Below are 27,403 nucleotides of genomic sequence, written 5' to 3'. Positions count from 1 at the left end.
GGAAAACCAGAAATTATTAGGGTTAGGGAGAGATGTGGGTAAAAAATAGGAATAGATTGGTGTGGGGAGGCACAGGGAGAGTTAACTATGTCCTAATCCCAATGCAGGAAATAGGTTGGGTAGGATGCAAGTAGAGAGAGAGAGAAAAAGAAGAAAGGGAAAGGGGAATGAAAAGAGACCAGAAAAAAATAGAAACGTAAAAATTAATATTATTATAGAGATTAAAAGACCATCTATTTAGAGAGGAATGTGAATATATTGAGAGAAAGGGAGGGACATAGAGGAGATGTGAAAAACTTTAAAAAAATGCTTAAAATATTATATAGGTATAAAGAGGTAGTACTGCTATTAATGAATTTAAGTCTCAGAGGTTTTGAATTGAGTAATAAATTTGTGGATTAAGTGTGTACACAATGGATGATAGGGTCTACTAGTTAACTACGGGTTTATCTGAGGATGTGCAGGACAAGAGTTAAGTCACATAAAGAAGAACAAAAGAGAGGAAAAGGTGGAACGGATAGGAAAGTGAGAAGAAAAGATCAGAAGTTCAGTAGAGCTAGACAAAAAACAAAAAGATAATTAAGAAAGAAAGAAAAAGAGAAAGAAGACAAGAAAAGAAAGGAAAACGCACATTCATGTATTCCTAAAATAAAAATTATAAGAGGAGAAAAAAAAAGTTATTGGAAAACAATTATTTTTTCAGAAGAGGCAAAAATTAAAGATTAATAAAAGTTTTAGAAAAGGAAAAAAAATTTTTTATATATATAAGGTAACAAAAAACAAAAAAAAACAAACAAACAAAAAAAGAAGAAGAAGAAAAAAAAAAGTTCTTTGATTTTTTTTTTCTTTTTTTGGGGAGGGGTGGGAAGAATCCTGTATCTCCCTTTTGTCTGTAACCAGTCTCTTGTTGGAGTCTCTGGTCAGCTTGAGGTCCTGTGGCTTGATTGGTTTCTTAAGTCAGTTTGTTCGAACAGGCAGAAAAATGCTCTGCTTTACCCAAGATTTTGAGCTCCCCCTCCCAGGTTAGTTTACTGGGAGGGTGATCTGCTTTGAGAATCCCAAAAGAGGGGGATGCAGTGATGAGGCTAGGTTCTGGGTAGAGTTGAGGCCTTTCAACAAACAGTAGCTTTTCCCTGGGGCTATTTTGTGAAAAAACTCACAGCGCCCAGCCTGGAGCCATTCTCAGGGTTTCTGTTTTTCAATTGATTGTAGTGGCTGCTAGAGGGAGGGGCAGCCTCTGGCTCTGGTTACCCAATGAGGAGAGCCACTCCAATGGCTGGCGCCTGAGCTGGGTGACTTTTCACTGGATGGAACTGAGTCTGTGAGGTCACTTCACCGTTAAGTTCTTGAGACCTGCTAAATGACTCGTTTTATTCCAAGGCCTGAGCTGGAGCTAGCAGCTCCTCTGAGCTTTGTCGGTATCCAATGGAGATCACCTGTGCTGGGGGGGAGGGGTGGCCTTCTCTCCTCTGCTCCCTGAGAAGGAGTGAGGAAGTCGGGCTTCTACTCACGCCGAGTCTTGGATCCTGGGTCGTCTCTGGTCTGCAAACTGCAGGATGAAGATGTCTGCTCCTTGTTGGTTCTTGCTGGTGTTGAGTAGAATCCGCTCATCCGCTGCATCTGGCTCCTTCATCCCGGACTCTCTGTGTCTCAGATATGACCCCGCGGCGGTGGTCACTGCCGGGACCCTGCAGCCACAGCGGCAGCTGCTGGCAAGCGCTCAGATGTGTCTCTTTTGCTTCCCCTCTCTTGACGAACTCTCTGTCCTGTGATGGCACACTTGGTGTGATTCTCTGGCTTAGGACTGTTAACTGGAACTCTGAAACTGCTTTCTATGCAAGAGTTTGTTCAGATTCCAGCTTCTCCTCCCCCATCTTCCCAGAACTCCGGCCGTAAAGTTCGCTTTACATCATCTTATCTGGTCATATGTACAGAGGTTTTGCCCTTTTCTACTTGTCCCAGATATATACTTGTTATTGCACGTAAGTGAAAGCTATGTTCTTATCCAGGCAGAAGCTCTGCAGTTTCATGCAGTGCCATTTGTCCAAACTTTTATTGATTTGGTGTTTTTTTGCAACTTGATTAAGAAAATTTCTGCCGGTGTCAAGGAGACTGAGAGTTGTTCCTATTCCTTCTTGTAATGTTTTCAGTATGTCTGTTTGTCTTTGAAGTTTCTAATCCGTTTGGAGTTGATTTGGTGCAGGGTGATATATAAAATCTAACTTAAGTTTGCTACCAGTAATCAACCAATTTTGCCAGCAGCAGATACTGAAGAGATTGTCTTTCTTCCATTCTATGTTTGTCTTCCCTTATGAAAGATTAGTTGGCTATAGGCATGTGAGTTCACTTCTAGGTTTTCAATTCGAATCCATTGGTCCTGAGGTCTCTTCTTATACCAGTACCAAGGTATTTTGTTTACTCTTGCTTTGTAATAGAGTGGGAAATTTGGTATAGTTATTCCTTCAGCACCGTTCTTTCTGTTAAGTATCTTTTCTGCTGTTCGAGTTTCTTGATTGTTCCATGTGAATTTTTGGGTTGCCTCTTCTATTTCCTAGAAGAATGAGGCTGGAATCTTGATAGGCATGACATTGAATTTGTAGATAGCCTGTGGAAGTATTGCCATTGTTACCATGTTGTTCCTTGTAAACTAGGAGCATGGGAAGATTTTCCACCTTCTAAGTTCTGCTTTGATTTCCTTTTTCAGGGTTTAAAGTTTACCTCTATGAGGTCCTTCACTTCTTTACTGAAGTGAATTCCTAGGTATCTTATTTCTTGTGGGGCTATTATAAAAGGAGTTTTTTACCTAATTTCAGCTGTGCTCTTCTCATTGTTGGCATACAGAAAAACCACGGAGTTTTGACCTTTGATGTAGTCCCCTGTGACTATGCCAAAGTTTCGAATCAGCTCAAGTAATTTGGCAGCGTGTGATTCTGAAAATATATGTTCATGTCATCTGCAAAGAGGGAGAGTTTTAGTTCATTTTTCCCTTTTTGGGGCTCCTTTATGTTTGCCTCTTGTCGTATTGCTGTAGCTTGGCATTCTAATAGTAAATTGAAGAGAAGTAGAGAGAGTGGTCATCCTTGTCTCGTTCCTCAGTTTAGAGGAAATGCTTTAGATATTCAGAATTTAGGATAATGCTGGATGGAGGTTTGTTATACTGAAGAATGTTCCCTGGATTCCATTGGAGCTTTTCAAATGATTTTTCTGCATCGACTGAAATATCCATGATTTTCTTATTCTTGTTTTTGTTGATGTGATGAATTGTAGTAATTGATTGGTGTGTATTGAAACAGATTTACATGCCTGAAATGAATCTTGTTTGATTGTGGTGTATGAATTTTTGCATGAGTTGTTGAAGTCGATTGGTCAACATTTTGTTGAGAAATTTGCATCGATGTTCATCAACGAAATGGGTCTATGCTTCTCTTTTTTTGATGAGTCTTTGCCTGCGTTTGGAATGAAGGTTATGATGGTTTCATAGAAAGAGGTCAGTAGGGAACTTTCTCTTTCAATTTCATTGAAGAGTTTAGGAGTATGGCTGTGAGTTCTGATTTGAATGTGTTTTAGAATTCTATGGTGAATCCATCGGGATATGGGCTTTCCCTGGGTGGGAAATCTCTTTTTGCTGTTTCTATTTCGTTGCTTGAAATTGGTCTAAGAAAGTGGATTAAATAATCCTGGTTTCGTTTCTAGTTTGTTAGAAAAGTGTCCATTTCTTCCAGAATCTGAAAGCTGTTAGCATAATTGTTTCAGAATTATTCCCTTATAATGTTAAGAACCTTGGTTGTATCGGTGGTGATATTTCCCTTCTCATTTCTCAGTTTGTTTAAATGGGAGTGTTCTCTTCTTTTTCTGATAAAATTTGTTTAGGGTCTGTTCAATTTTGTTAATTTTTTGGAAGAACCAACTCTTTGTTTTGGTGATTGTTTCTAATTTTTTTGAATTCTACACCTTTAATTCTGATTTAATTTTAATTGTTTCTTCCTTTCTACTGGATTTGGGGTTTAGCTTGCTGCTCTTTTTCAAGAAGGTTCAGATGTCTCATTAAATTGTTGGTTTCAAATCTCTCCAATTTGTTGATGTAGGAACTCAGAGCTATAAACTTGCCTCTGAGTACTGCCTTTGATTTTTACCAGAGAAGCTGGTAATTTGTGTGTTCACTTTTGTTGTATATCACGAATATGTGAAGTTCTTTTCTAATCTCTTCCATGATGCATTGGGGATTCAACAATATGTTGTTCAGCCTCCAAGTGTTACAGAACTTTCTTTGGTGGCTTTTGGTGTTGACTTGTAATTTTATTCCCTTGTGGTCTAAGAGATTGCAGGGCATAACTTCAATATTTCTGATTGAGACAAGTTTGCTTTAGGCCCTAAATAGTCGTGTATTTTGGAAAATGTGCCATGTGCTGCTGAGAAAAACCAGTATTCTGATGCTGCTGAGTGAAATATTAAGTAGATGTCTGTGAATTCTTGTTGATCAATGCAATTGTTTAGAGTTGAGTGTTCTCTATTGATTTTATGCCTGGTTGATCAATCCAGCAGGGATAGGTTTGTGTAAGAATCACCAACAATCAATGTCTTTGTCTCTGTTTCAGATTTGAGTGAAGGTCGAGTTTCTTGGATAAACTTGGGTGCTCCATTGTTTGGTGAATAGATATTTAGAATTGTCTGGTGAATATTTAGAATTCATTTTTCTCTCCCTCCACTTCTAGCTTCTCTCCTTACTCCCCACATTTTTTTGTTTGTTTAACTGTTTTTCTACTAATGGATTTCCAACAAACAGTTTTCCAACTGCCATTCATGCTCCTCTCCAAAGCTGCGTATTATCCAATCAGTAACTGGAAGCTTGCCTGTAGGGCTTGAAACCCCACCCCTACTGTGGCATGACACGTCCCTATCAGCAACATGCACTGCTCCTTGGGCATCATGCCACGTCCCCTTTTTGGGACGTGGCATTCCCATCCAGCGGTATGCCCTGCGGGGCAGTGACGTCAACTTCTTAAAGAACTGCTATGATCACTGGCCTTGTCTCTGGAGCAGTTAGGCTTGCCTGTTAATGCCGACACCCTTCATCGAGCGGGAACACATTTCCATTCTATTTGGCCCTGCTGATTATCAAGGCCCCATGTGTTTTCACCTTCTTCAACTTTATCCAGCTGTAAACAGATCACTCCTTCCCTCTGCACCAAATTCTGTACTTTCCCTTCTTTGCTGATATTGAACATGATTAAAATTCCAAATCTAACAGATTGCAGAGGTCAAATCTTAGAAACACATTGGCTAACAATAATTAACATTTAGCAAGTATTATTTATGTTATTTTTACAGAAATATTTATTTGTGGAAATAGGGTACAAAGGGGTGACAATTCGATGAAAAAGGTAATGAGTATATTTCTCATCAAGCATTTGTGCCTCCTCCTTTTTTTTCCCTTCCATCCTTTCCCTCCCATCTCCACAAGTACACTCCACCACTCCACCTAAATTGTAAAGTCCGTTTTTCGACATAGCAACTTTTAAATCTCAGTGTTGTAATGGGTCAGCCTGTATCCCTATTTAAACAATTTGTTTATTCCTTTCCCCTCCTGAAATTATACCAACATCAAATAATAGTGAACACATGGGTTACATTCTCCATGGTGAACGTATGTACAAATCAACCAAATAATCACGTGGTACCTTATAAATACATTTGAAATATTAGCAAGAAAGAAGAAACCATGTAAACACACTAGTTAACAATAATTAACACTTGGTAAATCATCACATTAAGAGATATTCAGGGTGTCTCTGAACAGTCGATCTTGTAGCCTTCTGTGGATAGTGTTCCACTGCCTGTTTCACTTGAGTATGAGGGTTCCAATGCCGATTTCCTGCCACTTTAGTATCCAATGGTGTAGTTAGCACCACTGAGGATGGTCCTTGCCTCATAGGTTCTAATTTAGGAGCGTGATGCCTTTGACTCACACCAACTGTCTAGGCAGGAAATAAGCGGTACACTTTTTCCCACTAGGCTGGTGGGTCTGGGCTACCAAAGATAGGCATACAGAAGAACATGATGCACAAACTATATTGACTGTACAAGACTGTGGATAGACATTTCTGATAATATAGCTTTACCAGGTTTAGGACCCAAAGGAGGTGGTCTACCATAAATTATTGCAAAGTGAGTGAATCCTCTAACAAAAGGGATGCATCTTGCTCGAAGGACAGCAATGAGAGAAGGCTTACCCACTGATGGTCAGTCTCTGTAATTCAGTTAGTTAAACTTTCCTTTAAGAAAAAGCATTTGACAAGATTCAACACCCCTTTATGATGAAGGTTTTGGAAAAATTAGGAATCCATGGAACATTCCTCAATACAATAAAGGCTGTATATTAAAAACCTACAACCAGCATTATACTTAATGTTGAAAAACTAAAGGCGTTTCCTCTTAACTCAGGAACAGGCAAGGATGTCCACTCTCTCCACTTTTCTTCAATTTAGTATTAGAATGCCTACCCACAGCAATAAGACAAGATGCAAACATAAAGAGGATCCAAATAGGGAAAGAAGAACTAAAACTCTCCCTTTTTCCATTGACATGATCTTGTATTTAAAGAATCCCATAGATTCCACTCCCAAATTACTCAAGCTGATTCAAAACTTTGGCAAAGTAACAGGGTATAAAATTAACTCCCAAAATCAAAGGCTTTTCTGTATGCCAACAATGAGAAAAGTGTGGCTGAAATTAGGAAAGGAACTCCATTTGTAATAGCCCCACAAAAAATAAAATACCTAGGAATTAACCAAAGAAGTGAAGGCCCTCTATGATGAAAACTTTAAAAACGTGAAAAAGGAAATCAAACAGAACTTAGAACATGGCAAAAACTCCATGCTCATGGATTGGAAAGATTAACATCGTGAAAATGGCAATACTTCCCAAGGCTATCTACAAATTCAATGCGATACCTACCAAAATTCCAACCTCATTCTTCAAGGAAATAGGAGGCAATCCAAAAATTCATATGGAACAATAAAAGACCCCGAATAGCAAAAACGCTCCTCAATGGAAAGAACACTGCTGGAGGAATATCAATACCAAATTTCTAAACTCTACCATAAAGCCATAGTAATCAAAAGAGCTTGGTACTGGCACAAGAACAGACCTCAGGACCACTGGAATAGAATTGAAAACCCAGAAATGAACCTACAGACCTATAGCCAACTAATCTTCAATAAGGGAGCTAAAAAAAATAGAATAGAAGAAAGACAGCCTCTTCATTAAATGGTGCTGGCAAAATTGTTTAACTACTTGTAGAAAACTAAAGCTAGATTCTAATATACCACCCTGCACCAGAATCAACTCCAAAAGGATCAAAGACCTTGAAGTCAAAGCAGACACTCTGAAAACATTACAGGATGGAATAGGAGAAACCCTAGGTCTCCTTGGAGCAGTTGGAAATTTTCTGAATAGAGACCCGGAAACACAACAAATCAAAGAAAGTTTGGACAAATGGGATTGCATGATGTTGAAGAGCTTCTGCATGGCAAAGGACATAGCTAGCAAGATCAATAGAAAGTCCACGGATTGGGAGAAGATCTTCACTAGCCATACAACGGACAAAGGTCTCATATCTAAAATATACTTGGAACTTAAAAATTAAAGCCTCCAACAACAATTCCTCAAAGAAACAACTGCCCAATAAATAAGTGGGCTAAAGACTTAAAGAGAAACTTCTCTGAAGATGAAAGAAGGATGGCCAATACACACATGAAGAAATGCTCAACCTCCCTAGCCATAAAAGAAATGCAAATAAAAACAACTTTGAGATAACACTTCACCCCAGTTAGAATGGCAAAAATCAAGAATTCTAATAACAACACATTCTGGAGGGGATCTGGACAGAAGGGAACCTTACTTCATTGTTGGTGGGAGCATAAACTTGTTCAACCACTTTGGAAAGTAGTATGGAGGTTCCTCAAAATACTTCACAGAGAGCTCCCCTATGTCCCAGCAATCCCACTCTTGGGCATTTACCCAAATGTTTGCAAACAAGACCACACTAAAGCTACCAGTACAACTATGTTTATTGCTGCATTATTTACCATAGCAAAGATATGGAACCAACCCAGATGCCCCTCAGTAGATGAATGGATCAAGAAAATGTGGTATGTATACACAATGCAATTCTATGCCTCCATCAGAAAGAATGACATTGCCTCATTTGTTAGGAAATGGAAAGACTTGGAAAAAATTATATTAAGTGAAGTAAGCTAAGCCCAGAAAAACATAGGTCCCATGTTTTCCCTTATTTGCAATATCTAGTATATATATGAGTCCAGCAGAAAGGTCAGATAAGGTGATGTTAGGAAAATGAACACTTAGATATGTATTTAAATGATTTTTTCTTTCATGTATTTGTTTCTAATGCATGTATAAGATTATTTGTTGATTTGTATGTCCCTCCCCCACAGTATAACCCCTGCTTTCACTGTATTTGACGTCGGTATAATTTGTGGTGGGGAAGGGGAAAAATAAGTCCTTTTAATAAAGATACAGGTGGACCGGTTGAACAATGAGAATTACAAGTTGTCATGTCGAAAACTTTGGTTGGGCGCGTTGGGGATTGGGAGGGGGGTGGGGAGAAGCTGGGAAGGAATGTGAAGGGTAAACAATGGAGGAGGCTACAATGTTTGATAAGAAATGTACTCATTTTCCTTCCCATGTAAGTGTAACCCCTCTGTACAGTATGTTCACAATAAAAAATATATCCATAAGAAAAAAAAGGAAGAGATCAGTAGGAAACTTTCACTTTCAATTTCATTGAAGAGTTTAGGAGTATTGCTGTGAGTTCTGATTTGAATGCCTTGTAGAATTCTGCGGTAAATCCATCTGGACATGGGCTTTCCCTGGGTGGGAAATCTCTTATTGCTCTGTCTATTTCGATGCTTGGTATTGGTCTACGAAGGTGGTTTAAATCATCTAGTTTGCTAGAAAAGCGTTCATTTCTTCCATATTCTGAAACATATTAGCATAACGGTTTGAGAATTATTCACTTATAATGTTCAGAACCTTGGTTGTATCAGTGGTGATGTTTCCATTCTCATCTCTGAGTTTGTTGAATTGGGAGTGTTCTCTTCTTTTTCTGATAAGATTTGCTTAGGATCTGTCAATTTTGATAATTTTTTGGAAGAACCAACTCTTTGTTTTGGTGATTCTTTCTATTTCTTTTGAATACTATTTCCTTTATTTCTGATTTAATTTTATTTGTTTTTTTCTTTCTACTAGATTGGGGTTTAGCTTGCTGCTCTTTTTCAAGGAGGTTGAGATGTCTGATTAAATTGTTTGTTTCAGATCTCTCCAATTAGTTGATGTAAGAATTCAGAGCAATAAACTTGCCTCTGAGTACTGCCTTTGCTGTGTGCCAGAGGAGCTGGTAATTTGTGTGTTCACTTTTGTTGAATATCCCGAATATGTGAATTTCCTTTGTAATCTCTTCCATTACCTATTGGGGACTCAACAATGTGTTGTTCAGCCTCCATGTGTTACAGGACTTTCTTTGGTGGCTTTCGGTATTGACTTCTAATTTAATTCCCTTGTGGTCTGAGAAAATGCAGTGCATAACTTCAATATTTCTGATTGCGACTAGTTTGCTTTGTGCCCCAAAACGTGGTGCATTTTGGAAAATGTGCCATGTGCTGCTGAGAAAATTATGTATTCTGATGCTGCTGGGTGAAATATTCAGTAGATGTCTGTTAATTCTTTTTGATCTATACAATTGATTAGATCTGAGTTTCTTCTATTGAGTTTTTGCCTCATTGATCACTCCATCAGGGATAGTGTTTTGTAAAATCTCCAACAGTTAATGTATTTCTGTATGTGAGATTTGAGTGAAGGTCGTGTTTCTTGGATAAACATGGTTGTGACATTGATTGGTGAATTGATATTTAGAATTTTTTTTTACATCATCTTATCCTTTACATCATCTTATCTGGTCATATGTACAGAGGTTTTGAACTTTTCTGCTTGTCCCAGACATAGACTTGTTACCTTAGTGAAAGCTATGCCCTTATCCACGAGAAGCTCTACAGTTTCACGCAATCCCATTTGTCCAACCTTTCGTTGATTTGCTGTGTTTCTGCAACTTTATTAAGAAAATTTCATTCGGTCTCAAGGAGCCCGAGAGTTGCTCCTATTCCTTCTTGTAATGTTTTCAGGATGTCTCTTTGTCTTCCAAGTCTTTGATCAATTTGGAGTTGATTTGGTGCAGGGTGATATATAAGATCTAACTTTAGATAGCTTCTGGTGATCAACCAATTTTTTCCAGCACCAGATACTGAAGAGGTTGTCTTTCTTCCATTTTATGTTTGTAGTGAACTTATGAAATTTTAGTTGGCTACAGGCATGTGGGTTCACTTCTGGGATTTCAATTCGAATCCATTGGTTCTGAGGTCTCTTCTTGTACCAGTACCAAGTTTTTTTGTTTACTCTTGCTTTGTGTTAGAGTTTGAAATTTGGTATAAGTATTCTTTGAGCACTGTTCTTTTTGTTAAGTATCGTTTTTGTTATTCGAGTTTTTTGATTGTTCCATATGAATTTTTGGATTGCTTCTTCTATTTCCTAGAAGAATGACGCTGGAATATTGATAGGTATCACATTGAATTTGTAGATAGACTTTGGAAGTATAGCCATTGTCACCATATTGATCCTCCTTGTAAACTAGGAGTATGAGAGGTTTTGCCACTTTCTAACTTCTGCTTTGATTTCCTTTTTCAGGATTTAAAGTTTTCATCAATGAGGTCCTTCACTTCTTTACTGAAGTGAATTCCTAGGTATTTTAGTTCTTGTGGGGCTATTACTAAAGCAGTTGCTTTCCTGATTTCAGCTGTGCTCTTCTCATTGTTGGCATACAGAAAAGCCACTGATTTTTGAGCTTTAATTTAATATCCTCTGACTATGTCAATATTTTGAATCAGCTAGAGTAATTTGGCAGTTGCAGCGAGTGATTCTGTAAATACAGGTTCATATAATCTGCAAAGGGGAGAGTTTTACTTCATTTTTCCCTATTTGTGTCTCCTATATGTTTGCCTCTTTTAGTATTCCTGTAGCTATGCATTTTAATAGTAAATTGGAGAGAAGTGGAGAGAGTGGTCATCCTTGTCTCGTTCCTCAGTTTAGATGGAATTGGCTTTATATTTTCAGAATTAAGTATAATGCTGGCTGGAGGTTTGTTGTACTGAGGACTGTTCCCTGGATTCCTAATTTTTCCAGAGCCTTCATCATAAAAGGGTATTGGACCATTTCAAATGATGTTTCTGCATCAACTCAAATTAGCATGATGTTCTTATCCTTGGTCTTGTTGATGTGATTAATTTTAGGAATTGCTTTGTGTGTATTGAAACAGCTTTACATCCCTGAAAGGAACCTTGTTTGATGATGGTGTATGAATTTTTGCATGAGTTGTTAAAGTCGATTGGCCAACATTTTGTTGAGAAGTTTGCATCGATGTTCATCAATGAAATGGGTCTATAATCCTCTTTTATAATGAATCCTTGCCTGGGTTTGGGATAAGGGTTATGCTCCCTTCATAGAAAGAGTTCAGTAGGCCACTTTCTCTTTCAATTTCTTTGAAGAGTTTAGGAGTATTACTGTGACTTCTGATTTGAATGCGGTTTACAATTCTATGGTGAATCCATCTGGAAATGGGCTTTACCTTGGTGGGAATTCTCTTATTGCTGTTTCTATTTCAATGCTTGATATTGATCTAAGAAAGTGGCTTAAATCATCCTGGTTTAGTTTCTAGATTGCTAGAAAAGCCTCAATTTCTTCCAGATTCTGAAACTTATTAGCATAATGGTTTGAGAATTATTCCCTTATAATGTTCAGAACCTCGGTTGTAGTGGTGGGAATGTTTCCATTCTCATCTCTGAGTTTGTTTAATTGGGAGTGTTCTCTTCTTTTTCTGATAAGATTGGTTTAGAGTCTGTCAATTTTGTTAATTTTTACAAAGAACCAAATCTTTGTTTCGGTGGTTCTTTCTACTTCCTTTAATTCTGATGTAATTTTATTTTTTCTTCCTTTCTACTGAATTGGGTTTTAGCTTGCTGCTCTTTTACAAGGAGGTTCAGATGTCTGATTAAATTGTTGGTTTCAGATCTCTTCAATTAGTTTATGTAGGAACTCAGAGCTATAAACTTGCCTCTGAGTACTGCCTTTGCTGTGTGCCAGAGAAACTGGATATTTATGTGGTCACATTTGTTGAATATCATGAACATGTGAATTTTCTTTCTAATCTCTTCCATGACGCATTGGGGATTCAACAATGTGTTGTTCAGCCTCCATGTGTTACAGGACTTTCTTTGGTGGTTTTCAGTGTTTACTTCTAATTTTATTCTCTTTTGTTCTGCGAGAATGCAGGGCATAACTTCAATACAAGTATGCTTTGTGCCCTAAAACGTGGTGTTTTTTAGAAAATGTGCCATGTGCTGTTGAGAAAAACATGTATTCTGATGCTGCTGGGTGAAACATTCAGTAGATGTCTGTTAATTCTTTTTGATCTATGCAATTGTTTAGATCTGAGTTTTATCCATTGAGTTTTAGCCTGGTTGATCAATCGAGCAGGAATATGGTTGTGTAAGAGTCCCCAACGATTAATGTCTTTGTTTCTATTTCAGATTTGAATGAAGGTCGTGATTCTTGGATAAACCTGGGTGCGCTATTGTTTGGTGAATAGATATTTAGAATTGTCTGATGAATGTGTAGAACTCATTTTTCTCTACCTCCACTCCTACCTTCTCTCCTTATTCCCCACAATTTTTTTTTCTATTTGTTTAACGGTTTTCCAATGAATGGTTTTCAACTAACGGTTTTCCAACTGCTATTCATTCTCCTCTCCAAAATTGCGTACTATCCAATCAGTTTCTGGAAGCTGGTCTGTAGGGCTTGAAGCTCCACACCTCCTGTGGCATGACACGCCCCTATCAGCAGCATGCACTGCTCCTTGGGCATCATGCCATGTCCCTTTTTTGGGGCATGGCATGCCTCTCCAGCAGTATGCCCTGCGGGGCAGTGACATCAGCTGCTCAAAGACCTGCTGTGATCAGTGGCCTTGTCTGTGGAGCATTTAGTCTTGCCTCCTAATGCCCCTCACCCTTCATCAGGCCGGGACATGGTGCCATTCTATTCGGCCCTGCTGGTTATCATGGCTTCATGTGTTTTCATCTTCCTCACCTTTATCCAGCTGTAATCAGATCACTCATTCCTTCTGCACCAAATCCTGAACTTTCCCTTCTGAACTGATGTTGAAAAGGGTTAAAATGCAAGTCTAATAGATAGCAAGGTTCAAACCATAGAAACACCTTGGCCAACAATAATTAGCATTTAGCAAGTCTTTATGTATGATATTTTTACAGAAATTTTTATTCGTGAAAATACCGTTCAGCGGGGTTACAGTTCGATGAACAAGGTAATAAGTACATTTCTCATCAAGCATTTGTGCCTCCTCCTTTGTTTTTCCCCTTCCATCCTTTCCCTCCCATCTCCACAACTAGACTCCATCACCCCACCTAAATTTTAAAGTCTGTTTTTCGACATAGCAACTTGTATATCTCAGTGTTGCAATGGGTCAACCTGTATCCCTATTTAAACAATTTGTTTATTCCCTTCCCCTCCCGAAATGATACTAATGTCAAGTAATAGTGAACACATGAGTTACATTCTCCATGGTGGAGGTATGTACAAATCAACCAAATAATCACGTGGTACCTTATAAATACGTTTTAAAAAATAGCAAGAAAGAAGAAACCATGTAAATACCCTAGTTAACAATAATTAACACTTGGTAAATCATCACATTAAGAGATATTCAGGGTTTCTCTGAACAGTCTATTGTGTAGCCTTCTGTGGATATTGTTCCACTGCCTGTTTCAATTGAGTATGACTTCAGTAGGGAACTTTCCCTTTCAATTTCATTGAAGAGTTTAGGCGTATTGCTGTGAGTTCTTATTTAAATGCCTTCTTGAATTCTGTGGTAAACCCATCTGGTCATGGGCTTTCCCTGGGTGGGAAATCTCTTTTTGCTTTTTCTATTTCGATGCTTGATATTGGTCTAAGAAAGTGGTTTAAATCATCATGGTTTTGTTTCCAGATTGCTAGGAAAGCCTCCATTTCTTCCAGATTCTAAAACTTATTAGCATAACGGTTTGAGAATTATTCCCTTATAATGTTCAGAAACTTGGTTGTATCTGTGGTAATGTTTCCATTCTTATCTCTCAGTTTGTTTAATTGGGAGTGTTTTCTTCCTTTTCTGATAAGATTTGTTTAGGGTCTGTCAATTTTGTTAGTTTTTTGGAAGAACCAACTCTTTGTTTTTGTTATTCTATGTTTTTTTTTAATTCTATTTCATTTAATTCGGATGTAATTTTAAATGTTTCATTTATTTTTTATTTATTTATTATTGTGAAAATGCTGTACAGAGGGGTTACAATTACATAGGCAAGAAAATGAGTACATTTCTTTTTCTTATTTTTTAAATATTTTTGTTGTGAAAATACCGTACAGAGAAGTTACAATTACAGGGACAACATAATGAGTACATTTCTTTTTCTTTTTTTTAATTTTTTATTGTGAACCTACTGTACAGAGGCGTTATAATTACATGGGCAAGATAATGAGTAGATTTTTATGTCTTTATTTTTTAATTTTTTACTGTGAACATACTGTACAAGGGGTTACAATTATATGAACAAGATAGTGAATATATTTCTTATCAAGAATTGTAGCCTCCCCCTTTGTTGACCCTTCCCATACCTTCCCAGGCTCACTCTCTCAACCAATCATCCGCCCCTCACTAAAGTTGGAATGTTCATTTCCTACCGGAAAACGTGTACTTCTCAGTGTTGCAAAGGGTCCACCTGTATCCTTTTTTAAAAGACTTGTTTTTCCCCTTCCTCTCCACAAATTATACGACATGAAATGCAGTGAAAGCAGGGGTTATACTGTGGAGGAGGGACATACAAAGCAACAAAGAAATAATCTTATAAATGTGTTAGAAACAAATGCATGAAAGAAAAAAATACATTTAAATACATATCTTAGGGTTTGTTTTCCTAACATCCCCTTATCTGATCTTTTCTGCTTGACTCATACATATACTAGATATTGCAAATAAGGGAAACCATGTGACCTATGTTTCTTTGGGCTTGGCTTACTTCACTTAATATAATTTGTTGCAAGTCTTTCCATTTCCTAACAAAAGGGTCAATGTCATTCTTTCTGATGGAGGCATAGAATTCCATTGTGTATATATACCACATTTTCTTGATCCGTTCATCTCCTGAGGGGCATCTGGGTTGGTTCCATATACATATGGTAAATAATGCTGCAATAAACATAGTTGTGCTGGTAGCTTTAGTGTGGTCTTGTTTGTAAACATTTGGGTAAATACCCAAAAGTGGGACTGCTGGATCATAGGGTAGCTCTATGTGAAGTCTTTTGAGGAACCTCCATACTACTTTCCAAAGTGATTGAACAAATTTACACTCCCACCAACAATGAAGTAATGTTCCCTTATGTCCACATCCCCTCCAGCATCTGTTGTTAATAGAGTTATTGATTTTTGCCATTCTACCTGGGGTGAGTTGGTATCTCAATGGTGTTTTTATTTGCATTTCTTTTATGGCTAGGGAGGTTGACTATTTCTTCAAGTATCTATTGGCCATCCTTACAGGCTGTCTTTCTTCCATTCTATTTTTTTAGCTCCCTTATGAAAGACTAGATGGCTATAGGTCTGTAGGTTCATTTCTGGGTTTTCAATTCTATTCCATTGGTTCTGAGGTCTGTTCTTGTGCCAGTACCAAGCTCTTTTGATTACTATGGCTTTATAGTAGAGTTTGAAATTTGGTATTGATATTCCTCCAGCACTGTTCTTTCCGTTGAGGAGCGTTTTTGCTATTCGGGGTCTTTTATTGTTCCATATGAATTTTTGGATTGCCTCTTCTATTTCCTTGAAGAATGAGATTGGAATTTTGATAGGTATCACATAGAATTTGTAGATAGCCTTGGGAAGTATTGCCATTTTCACGATGTTAATCTTTCCAATCCAGGAGCATGGAAGTTTTTGCCATGTTCTAAGTTCTGTTTTGATTTCCTTTTTCAAGTTATTAATGATTTCATCATAGAGGTCCTTCACTTCTTTGGTTAAGTTAATTCCTAGGTATTTTATTTTCCGTGGGGCTATTACAAATGGAGTTGCTTTCTTAATTTCAGCCACACTTTTCTCATTGTTGGCATACAGAAAAGTCATTAATTTTGGGGGGTTAATTTTATACCCTGCTACTTTGCCAAAGTTTTGAATCAGCTTGAGTAATTTGGGAGTGGAGTCTATGGGATTCTTTAAATACAAGATCATGTCAATGCAAAGAGGGAGAGTTTTATTTCTTCTTTCCCTATTTGGATCCTCTTTATGTTTGCATCTTGTCTCATTGCTGTAGCTAGGCATTCTAATACTAAATTGAAGAGAAGTGGAGAGAGTGGACATCCTTGTCTTGTTCCTGAGTTAAGAGGAAATGGCTTTAGTTTTTCACCATTAAGTATATCGCTGGCTGTAGGTTTGTCATATACAGCCTTTATTGTATTGAGGAATGTTCCATGGATTCCTAATTTTTCCAAAACGTTCATCATAAAGGGGTATTGGATCTTGTCGAATGCTTTTTGTGCATCTTTTGTGATAACCATGTGGTTCCTATCCTTGCTCCTGTTGATGTGATGAATAATATTAATTGATTTGTGTATATAGAACCAGCTTTGCATCCCTGAAATGAACCCTGTTTGACGGTGATGTATGATTTTTTTGATGAATTGTAGAAGTTGATTGGCCAAAATTTTGTCGAGAAGTTTTGCATCAATGTTCATCAAAGAAATGGGTCTATAGTTCTCTTTCTTTGATGAGTCCCTGACTGGTTTTGGGATGAGGGTTACGATGGCTTCATAGAATGTGTTCGGTAGTGAACTTTCCCTTTCAATTTCATTGAAAAGTTGGAGGAGTATTGGTGTGAGCTCTGCTTTGAAGGCCTTGTAGAATTCCGCTGTAAAACCATCTGGTCCTGGACTTTTCTTAGCTGGGAGGCCTCTGATTGCTGTTTCTATTTCAGTGCTTGATATGGGCCTGTTAAGATGGTTTAACTCATCTTGGTTTAGTTTTGGCATGTCAATATTTGCTAGGAAAAGGTCCATTTTTGCCAAGTTCTCAAACTTACTAGCATAAAGTTTTGAGAAGTATTTCCTTATAATGTTCTGAATCTTGGTTGTTTCTTTGGTGATGCTTCCATTCTCATCTCTGAGTTTATTTATTTAGGTGTGTTTTCTTCTTTTTCTGATAAGATTTCCTAAAGGTCTGTCAAAGTTGTTAATTTTTTCGTAGAGCCAACTCTTTGTATTGTTGATTCTTTTTTTTTTTTTTTTTTTTTGTCAGTCATGGGGCTTGAACTCTGGGCCTGGGCACTGTCCCTCAGCTCTTCAGCTCAAGGCGAGTGCTCTACCACTTGAGCTACAGCACCACTTTTGGTTTTCTAGTGGTTTATTGGAGATAGGAGTCTCACGGTCTTTCCTGCCTGGGCTGGCTTTGAACAGCGATTCTCAGATCTCAGCCTCCTGAGTAGCGAGGATTACAGGCGTGAGCCACTGGCGCCAGGCTTGTTTTGTTGATTCTTTCTATAGATTTTTGGATTCTAATTCATTTAATTCTGATTTTATTTTAAGTATTTCTTTCTGTCTGCTGGATTGGAGTTTATTTTGCTGCTCTTTTTCAAGGAGATTCAGATGTCTCATTAAATTTTTGGTTTCAGATCTCTCCAATTTGTTGATGTAGGACCTCAGAGCTATAAACTTGCCCCTGAGTAGTGTCTTTGTTGTGTCCCAGAGGACGTGGTAATTTGTGTGCTCATTTTTGTTGAATAGCATGAACATTTGAATTTCTTTCTAATCTATTCCATGACCCACTCGTGATTCAGCAGTGTGTTGTTCAGCCTCCATGTGTTACCTGACTTTCTTTGGTGCCTTTTTGTGTTGAGTGCTAATTTTATTCCCTTGTACTCAGATTGAATGCAAGGTATAACTTCAATGTTTCTGAATTTGGACAAGTTTGCTTTGTGGCCTAAAATGTGGTCTATTTTAGAAAATGTTCCATGTGCTGCTGAGAAAAACGTGTATTCTGATTCTGGTGGTTGAAATATTCGGTAGATGTCTGTTAAATCTAGTTGATCTATGCAGCTGTTTAGATCTGTGGTTTCTCTGTCGAGTTTTTGCCGAGTTGATCTATCTAGTGGGGAGAGTGGTGTGTTAAAATCTCCAACAATTACTGTCTTTGGATCTATGTGGGATTTGAGGGAAAGTAGTGTTTCTTGGATCAATTTGGGTGCTCCTTCCTTTGGCGAATAGATATTTAGAATTGTAATATCCTCCTGAAGGAGAGATCCCTTCATTAGTACGTAGCGACCTTCTTTATCTCTTCTCACGAATTTAAATTTGAAGTCTATTTTATCTGACGTTAGGATTGCAACTCCTGCCTGTTTATGGGGGCCATTTGCTTGGTAGATTTTGTTCCAGACTTTAACATTGAAAATGTGTTTGTTTTTAAGGGCAAGATGTGATTCCTGAAGGCAGCAGAGAGAAGGATCTTGTTTTTTAATCCAACTAGACAGTCTATGTCGCTTAATTGGAGAGTTCAGTCCGTTAACTGTAAGAGATAGAACTGAGAAGTATTTGGGAATTCCTGCCATGTTGTCCACCTTCTTGGGGGCTGTGAAAACTGGGTTCTTCCTATGGTTCTTGGATTCTCAGTTTGGATGCAGTTTCTTGGCCTTTATTGTGGTCTTTTTGGTTTTCTATGTGTAGGACATCTTTAAGAATCTTTTGTAAGGCTGGTTTGGTGGAAATGTATTGTTTCAATTTTTCTTTGCTATGGAAGGTTTTTATTTGACCTTCAATTATGAAGGAGAATTTAGCTGAGTACAGTATTTTTGATTGATATTTGTTTGTTTTTAGGGCATGGCATACATCTTTCCAGGCTCTTCTTGCTTTGATTGTCTCTGCTGAGAAATCTGAGGTGATTCTAATTGGTTTCCCTTTATAGGTGATTAATCTTTTCTCCTTGACAGCTTTAAGGATCTTTTCCTTGGTCTGAATTGATCCTGTGTAGATTATAACGTGATCGTGGGATGTCCTATTCTGGTCTGGTGTATTTGGAGTTCTAAAAGCTTCTTGTATCTGAATAGGCTTATCTTTTTGCATGTTTAGGAAGTTCTCTGCTAGGATCCTGTCAAACAAATTCCCTAGACCATTAACTTCTATTTCTAGGGGCTCCTCTACATCCATTATCCTTAGATTAGGCCTTCTGATGGTGTCTTCCAAGTGTTGGATAGATCTATCATATTTCTTGGATTTGTCTTGGATGGTTCTATGTTCTTTCTCTATAATATCTAGGCTGTCTTCAATCCCTGAGATTCGATCTTCTGCATGGTCTAACCTGCTGTCAAGACTTTCTACTTTGTTTTTATTTCTTTTCCTTCTAGTTGGTCAGCTTTGATGGCTTCAAATTCTTTGTTGAAGCTTTGTTTTAGATCTTGCATGAACTTCTTTATTTGGTGTTCAGCGTTTATTCTCAAATCACTTAGTTGATTGGTTATGGTTTCCTTCTGTTGGGTTCCATTCAGCATTCCCTTAGCGGTCTCCCTGACTTACTTCAGATCTTTGTTAATGGATTCCATGAATGCCTTTAGTGGTCTTTGTGTATTCTCCTCCTGCTCTCTCAATTCCTGTATTACTCTTTTCTTAGCTTCCTCACTTTCATGCCATTCCTATAGTTCTCTTTGAATGTTCTCAGCCTGCTCATGACATTCCTGCCTTTCTCTTTGAGTATTCTCAAGCTGCTCACGCAAATCCTGTATCCGTTTTTGAGTAGCTTCCTCACAGTCATGATATTCCTGTATAAAACTTTGGATTGCCTCCTCTCTCTCCCTATCACACTCATAGGGAGTCCTTTGTATGTTTTCAATCTTTTCATCTATCACGTTTGCCAGCAGTGTTTGTAGAGCTATTTGGGAACCCTCCTCTGGATTATTCATTATCTGTTCTGTCCCCTGATTATCTTGAGTTGGAGTGGAGATATCCAGACTTGCCATTTTTCTTGTGTTTTTCCGGCTTACTCTGTCCATTTGGGATAAAAAGAACACCAGTTTTGTGCTAGAACACTAACTTAAGGCAAGCATCAACCAAAGTCTGTTTTTTCACAGTCAATAGTCTACAGATACAATCTAGTTCAACAGATACATCTATTCAACACCAAACAGCTATGTATTAATGGGCTACGGACCACAAAGAAGAATTTGGTAAACCAGAAATTATTAGGTTTAGGAAGAGATGTGTGTAAAAAATAGGAATAGAGTGATGTGGGAAGGCACAGGGAGAGTTAACTTAACTAAGTCCTAATCTCAAAGCAGGAAATAGGTTGGATAGGATGAAAGTAGAGAGAGAGCAAAAAAGAAGACAGAGAAAGGGGACAAAAAGAGACCAGAAAAAAATAGAAAGTTAAAAATTAAATATATAATGCAGAATTGATAACAAAACAGTCTGAGAAGAACGTGAATATAATGAGAGAAGGGGAGGGATATAAAGTAGATGTGCAATAGAAAAATAAAAATACTTAAAATAAAGCAGGTATAAAGAGGTAGTACTGCTATTAAGGAATTTAATTCTAAGATTTTTTTGAATTGAGCAATAAGTTTGTGGATTAATTGTGTACACAATGGGGGATAAGGTCTAATAATCGGTTACAGGTTTATCTGAGGATGTTCAGAACAATTAAGTCACATAAAGAAGAACAAAAGAGAAGAAAAGGTGAAAAGGATAAGAAAGAAAGAAAAGAAGATCAGAAGTTCAGTAGAACTAAACAAAAAACAAAAAAAATTTAAAAAACAAAAAAAGAAAGAAAAACGCACACACACATATACCCTTAAAAGAAAAATTATAAGAGATATCTATACACAAGGGAATATTATGCAGCCATTAAAAATGACAAAATAATGGCATTTGCAGGGAAATGGATGGAGCTAGAAGGAATCATGGAGACAAACGGTACATGGTCTCCCTGATAAGTGGATGCTAAATCCAGAACGTTAGGTGATATGACAAAAAAAATATTAACAGGGCTTAAGATACAAGAACTCCCACTCATCTGGTCGAACCACTGCTAAATAACCCTATGCTGCTGATCACATGTATGGTGTATATATATATACCGATATATGTTATAGACTGTGATAGACAATTTGCTCCAGGAAAGTTAGAATGAACTTGTGGCTTTAAATGAGGATCATTATTCCACGATACTGTGAAATTAGGGAAATTATGTAATCACTTCATCATAATTAAAAAAAAAGAAAAGAACTTCGGGAAGGTAGGCAGAGAAGGGTTGGTAGGGGGAAAACAATGGAGAGGGTAACAATGCTCAATAGGAAGTGTACTTATTACCTTGCTCATGTAAAAGTAACCCTTTGTATAGTATCTTTACAATAAAAAATATCTTTGTCTTTATGTGAGAATTGAGTGAAGGTTGTGTTTCTTGGATAAACTTGGGTGCTCCATTGTTTGGTGAATAGATACTTAGAATTGTCTGCTGAATATTTAGCATTCATTTTTCTCTCCCTCCACTCCTACCTTCTCTCCTTATTCCCCACTGTTTTTTGTTAGTTTGTTTAACGGTTTTCCAAATAATGGTTTTCCAACTAACGGTTTTCCTTCTGCCATTCATGCTCCTCTCCAAAGCTGAGTAATATCCAATCAGTTCCGGGAAGCTCGCTTGTAGGGCTTGAACCCCACCGCTCCTGTGGCATGTCACGCCCCTTTTAGCATCATTTCCTGCTCCGTGGCCTTGTCTGTGGAGCAGTTAGACTTGCCTCTTGATGCCCCACGCACTTCATCGGAATGGGACAAGGCGCTGTTCTATTGGGCGCTGCTGATGATCAAGCCCAATGGGTATTAACCTTCCTCACTGTTATCCAGCTGTAATCAGATCACTCATTCCTTTTGCACCAAATTTTGAACTTTCCCTTCTGACCTGATGTTGAACAGGATTAAAATGCAAGTCTAACTGATAGCAAGGTTCAAACCATAGAAACACATTGGATAACAATAATTAACACTTAGCAATTCTTTATTTATGATATTTTTCACAGAAATATTTATTAGTGAAAATACCGTACAGAGGGGTTACAGTGTGATGAACAAGGTAATGAGTACATTTCTCATTAAGCATTTGTGCCTCCTTCTTTGTTTTTCCCCTTCCATCCTTTCCCTCCCATCTCCACAACTAGACTCCATCACCCCACCTAAATTATAAAGTCCGTTTTTCGACATAGCATCTTGTACATCTCAGTGTTGCAATGGTTTAACCTGTATCCCTTTTTAAACAAGTTGTTTATTCCCTTCCACCCCGAAATTATACCAACATCAAATAATAGTGAACCCATGAGTTACATTCTTCATGGTGCAGGGACGTACAAATCAACCAAATAATCACGTGGTACCTTATAAATACCCTTGAAACAATAGCAAGAAAGAAGAAACCATGTAACACACCAGTTAACAATAATTAGCACTTGATAAATCATAACATTAAGAGATATTCAGGGGGGCTGCCAGAGCCCCAGAGACACAGGGGGCCGCTTGCAGATCACCAGGTACCAGATTGCAGAACAGCAGATCGCCAGGAACAGAGAAACCTACCAGCCGGGAGTCTCCACGAGGATCCCACCCCCATTCCTCACTCTCGACCGGAGCAGAGAGGCTCCATCCCGCCAAAGCCGCCCGACACCAGCAGCACGACAAAGGGACCTGTCGGCAGACCACCCGCCCAATCGCGATCGCAACGACCCGGCGGGGACCGCCCAGCCCAGCAATCAACCACCCCAACTGAACTCAGATTGCAACAACAACTGACGACCTACACCACACAGAAACAACCAGCTCCAGGGTGAGTACTCCACAGGGGACAGTGTATCTCTCAAGGGAGACCAGAGCTGGAGGGAATCCCCAGACCCTGACCTAGACTCCCTACCCCAACACCCGGACCACAGGACCCACTAAAACTGGGAACTGTTCGAGAGCTCCACCAGCCGGTGGAGCACACTCTGCTGGCCAGGCCAGAGCAAGAGTGCCCTTGGAAGGGAGCTTAAATGCCCAAGCCAGGAACAGTGCCCCTGGGTCAAGACTACCAACAGTAGAAGAAATTTGAACTGTGTCCTCCAGGCTGCATAACCTAGGTGGTATACACATCAGCACAGGTCTAACGAGCGCGCTCCAGGCTGGGGCCGGAACCAGGCCCGGGGATCTGGCACCTGAACAACACAACCAACTCCTCCCAACTGAAGTAAAAAGCTGAGCATACACCTCAACAGAGGGGTGAAAACCAGGAAAAAACACTCCCCGGGAAGCACGCCTGTGACAACAAAAGACCTGGAGGCTCAGGACAAGAGAAGCCCAAACCCCACCAAAACTCCACCCATATACCCTAGGCTGGGAATTGGGCAACACAGGCTGCCAGCACCTGATAGTAAGCAGCAGCTAAGGCTGATAAGGCAGCTCAGCAATAGAGTGATAGTCCTGGATGTATGAGGCCCTGGATCTGATTCCTCAGCATCACAAAAGCAAAAAGGGTCAGAAGTGGTGCTGTGGCTCAAATGGTAGGGTGCCAGCCTTGAGCTGAAGAGCTGAGGGACAGCACCCAAACCTAGAGTTCAAGCCCACAACCAGCCCAAAACAAACAAACAAAAACACATCAGGAGCCCATAGCAGACTCCAGTATTTGGGAGAGTGCAACCAGAGCATCTGATCTTCCCAAGAGCACCCGTAGGAGCAAACACAAGCAGTGTAGGCTGCTCAACACTTCCAAAGGCGGGAGTTGCCAGCAATCTACAGCAGAGAGCTGAGAATCCTAAGTAAGTCAGAATAGCAGTTGGAAATAGGCTCCCAACAGAACCCAGATCAGGCACAGACTCTCTCTACCAATACAGAATCAGCAACCAAGCAAAGACAGACACACCAAAACAAAATTGAAGAGCAGTCTCCTGAACCCCCATGCGAGAATCACAGAGAAAAATCACAAGGTTTACCATGACCCAAGACAGCAAGCTCACCTCAAAAGCCAGCAGCCACGCAGGGGAGAGCCCCAGTGGGAGCAAAGCAGGAATGGAAGACAAAAATTACATCCAAGGGTTGCTGGAGGCAATGACTCAAGAAATAAAGTGAGAAATGGATCAGAAATTGAAAGAGCACAAGGATGAACTATCAAAAGAGATACAGGATATCAAACAAAAGTTGGATGCAAAAATAGAAGCTGCACAAACCTCAGTAAGAAGTGAGATAAACGCCAAATTAGAGGTAATGCATACTGATCTCACCTCATTGAGAGGTGAGATCAGTACTCTGAGAACCAACATTGAATCCATAAAGGGATCCATTTCCTCCATGCAAACCACAATAGAAGCCACGGTCAACAGAGTGAATGAAATGGAAGGTAGAGTGTCAGATACAGAAGACAGAATACACCAACTGGACCAAAAAGTGACAGATATGGAAAAATCACTCAAATTAAACCAAAGGGAAATTCAAGAGCAAGCAGATAATGCCAAGAAATTTAACCTTCGCATAATCGGAGTGGACGAAGGGGAGGAATTCCAGAGCAAGGGAATGCAGCACCTATTTAACAAGATAATCAATGAAAATGTTCCCCACCTCAAAAACGACCATCTTAACTACATTACAGAAGCTTATAGAACCCCCAACAAGCAAGATCCCAGGAGAAACACTTCTAGACACATTATAGTAAAAATGATAGACCTGAATAATAAGGAAACAATCCTGCATGCAGCAAAAATGAAGATGGAGCTATACTATAATGGGAAAAAAATTAGAATCACTGCAGATCTCTCCACACAAACAATGAATGCAAGAAAAGTCTGAGAAAGCACCATATGAGCCCTGAGAGCCAATAACTGCCAACCCAGACTGATATACCGGGCAAAGCTAGCATTCACAATCGATAGAGAACTGAAAACTTTTAATAGCAAAGAAAAACTAAATGAATACATAAACATTAAGCCAGCATTACAAAGAATTCTAAGAGGGGGGACACACCCTGAAGAAAGCAACCAGGAACTGGGACCTGCCCCAAACAGGCATTACTCAAAGTCTAGCTGAGCAAGCACAGGAGGAAAGGAAAGAAGAAAAACTTAGGAAAATGGAATGGCAGGGACAACAATGCATCTCTCTATACTTTCTCTTAATATAAATGGGCTGAATTTGCCAATTAAAAAAAAACGAACTGAGGACTGGATCAGAAAACAAGACCCATCCATCTGTTGACTTCAGGAGACCCACCTCTCAGCCAAACATACAAACAAACTCAGAGTGAAGGGGTGGAAAAGGATCTACCAAACAAATGCCCCCAGTAAGAAAGCAGGTGTAGCTATCCTGATATCTGACAAAATAAACTTTTCATTAAAATCAGTACAGAAAGACAAGGACGGACACTACATATTAATAAAGGGAACAATCCAAGAGGGGGATATAACCGTCATCAACTTATATGCCCCAAATATTGGTGCACCCAGATATGTCAAACAAATGCTCTCACACTTACAGAATAAAATAGATCCCAATACGATAATACTAGGAGACTTTACCACGCCACTCTCACCAAAGGACAGGTCTACCAACCAGAGGATTGGCAAAGAAGCTACCAAATTAAGTGAGGCCATACTTCAAGCGGAATTAACTGGCATCTAACGAGTATTTCACCCTAAAACAACACAGTACACATTCTTCTCAGCAGATCATGGAACTTTCTCCAAAATAGACCATATCATAGTTCATGCAAGGAACTTAAGCAAATACAAAGGGATCGACATAATCCTCTGTATCCTATCTGACCACAGTGGAATCAAGCTAGCTCTCAATAACAAAGCATACCGCAGAAATTTCTCTAATACATGGAAATTGAACAGCACAATCCTTAACAAGGCCTGGGTAACAGAAGAGATCAGAGAAGAAATAAAGCATTTCCTACAACTCAATGAAAATGAAAACACCTCACAAAGAAACTTATGGGACACAGCAAAAGCAGTCCTGAGGGACAAATTTATTGCCCTCAGTGCCCACATCAAGAGAATGGAGACAGACCAAGTAAATAATCTCATGTTGCAACTAAAACAGCTAGAAAAACAAGAAAAAATGGGACCTAAAGCTACTAGACGAAGCCAGATAAAGAAATTGAGAGCAGAGATTAACCAATTAGAAAATCAGAAAACCATAACCAAAATAAACCAAACAAAAAGCTGGTTCTTTGAAAAAATAAACAAAATTGATGGCCCGTTGGCAAGATTAATTAAAAAAAGAAGAGAGGAAACCCATATTAATAGGATTAGCGATGCCACCGGAAACATCACAACACATACCCAAGATAGCCAAACAATTCTAACAGAATACTTTCAAAAGCTATACTCTCTAAAGGAAGAAAATCTGGCAGAAGTGGATGCATTTTTAGAGATATACAAGTTACCCAAAATGAGCAAAGAAGAAGTTAACCAATTAAATAAGCCAATATCCTATAATGAGATACAGGAAGCTATCAAAAGCCTTCCAACAAAAAAAAAGCCCAGGACCAGATGGATTCACAGCAGAATTCTATAAGACCTTTAAACAAGAACTAATACCCATACTCCTCAAGCTCTTCAGAGAAACAGAGAAGGAGGGAGCTATCCCAAACTCATTCTACGAAGCCAGTATCACACTCATCCCCAAACCAGGCAAAGACTCAACCAAAAAGGAGAATTATAGGCTAATTTCCTTGATGAACACAGATGCAAAGATCCTTAACAAGATTCTAGCTAACAGAATCCAGAAACACATAAAAAAAATAATACATTATGATCAGGTAGGCTTCTTCCCAGAGACACAGGGATGGTTTAACGTACGTAAGTCAATAAGTGTAATCCAACATATCAACAGAGCCAAGGTCAAGAATCACATGATTATCACCACAGATGCAGAAAAGGCCTTTGATAAAATTCAACATTCATTCATGCTAAAAGCTCTGGAGAAAATAGGAATAGAAGGAACATTTCTAAAAACAATAAAAGCCATTTATGACAGACCAATAGCCAATATTATACTTAATGGGGAAAAGCTACAACCAATCCTCCTAAAATCAGGAACAAGGCAAGGATGCCCACTGTCTCCACTCCTCTTCAACATAGTCCTAGAACCCTTAGCCAGGGCAATAAGGCAAGAAAAAGACATTAAAGGGATCCGCATAGGGAAAGAAGAAGTTAAACTATCCCTTTTTGCAGACGACATGATACTATACCTC

This window comes from Dipodomys spectabilis, unplaced genomic scaffold (assembly GCF_019054845.1).
Source record: "Dipodomys spectabilis isolate Male_0828 unplaced genomic scaffold, ASM1905484v1 ptg000328l, whole genome shotgun sequence".
NCBI lineage: Eukaryota > Metazoa > Chordata > Mammalia > Rodentia > Heteromyidae > Dipodomys > Dipodomys spectabilis.
The sequence above is the reverse complement of the archived record's forward strand: the minus strand, read 5'-3'. Positions refer to the sequence as shown.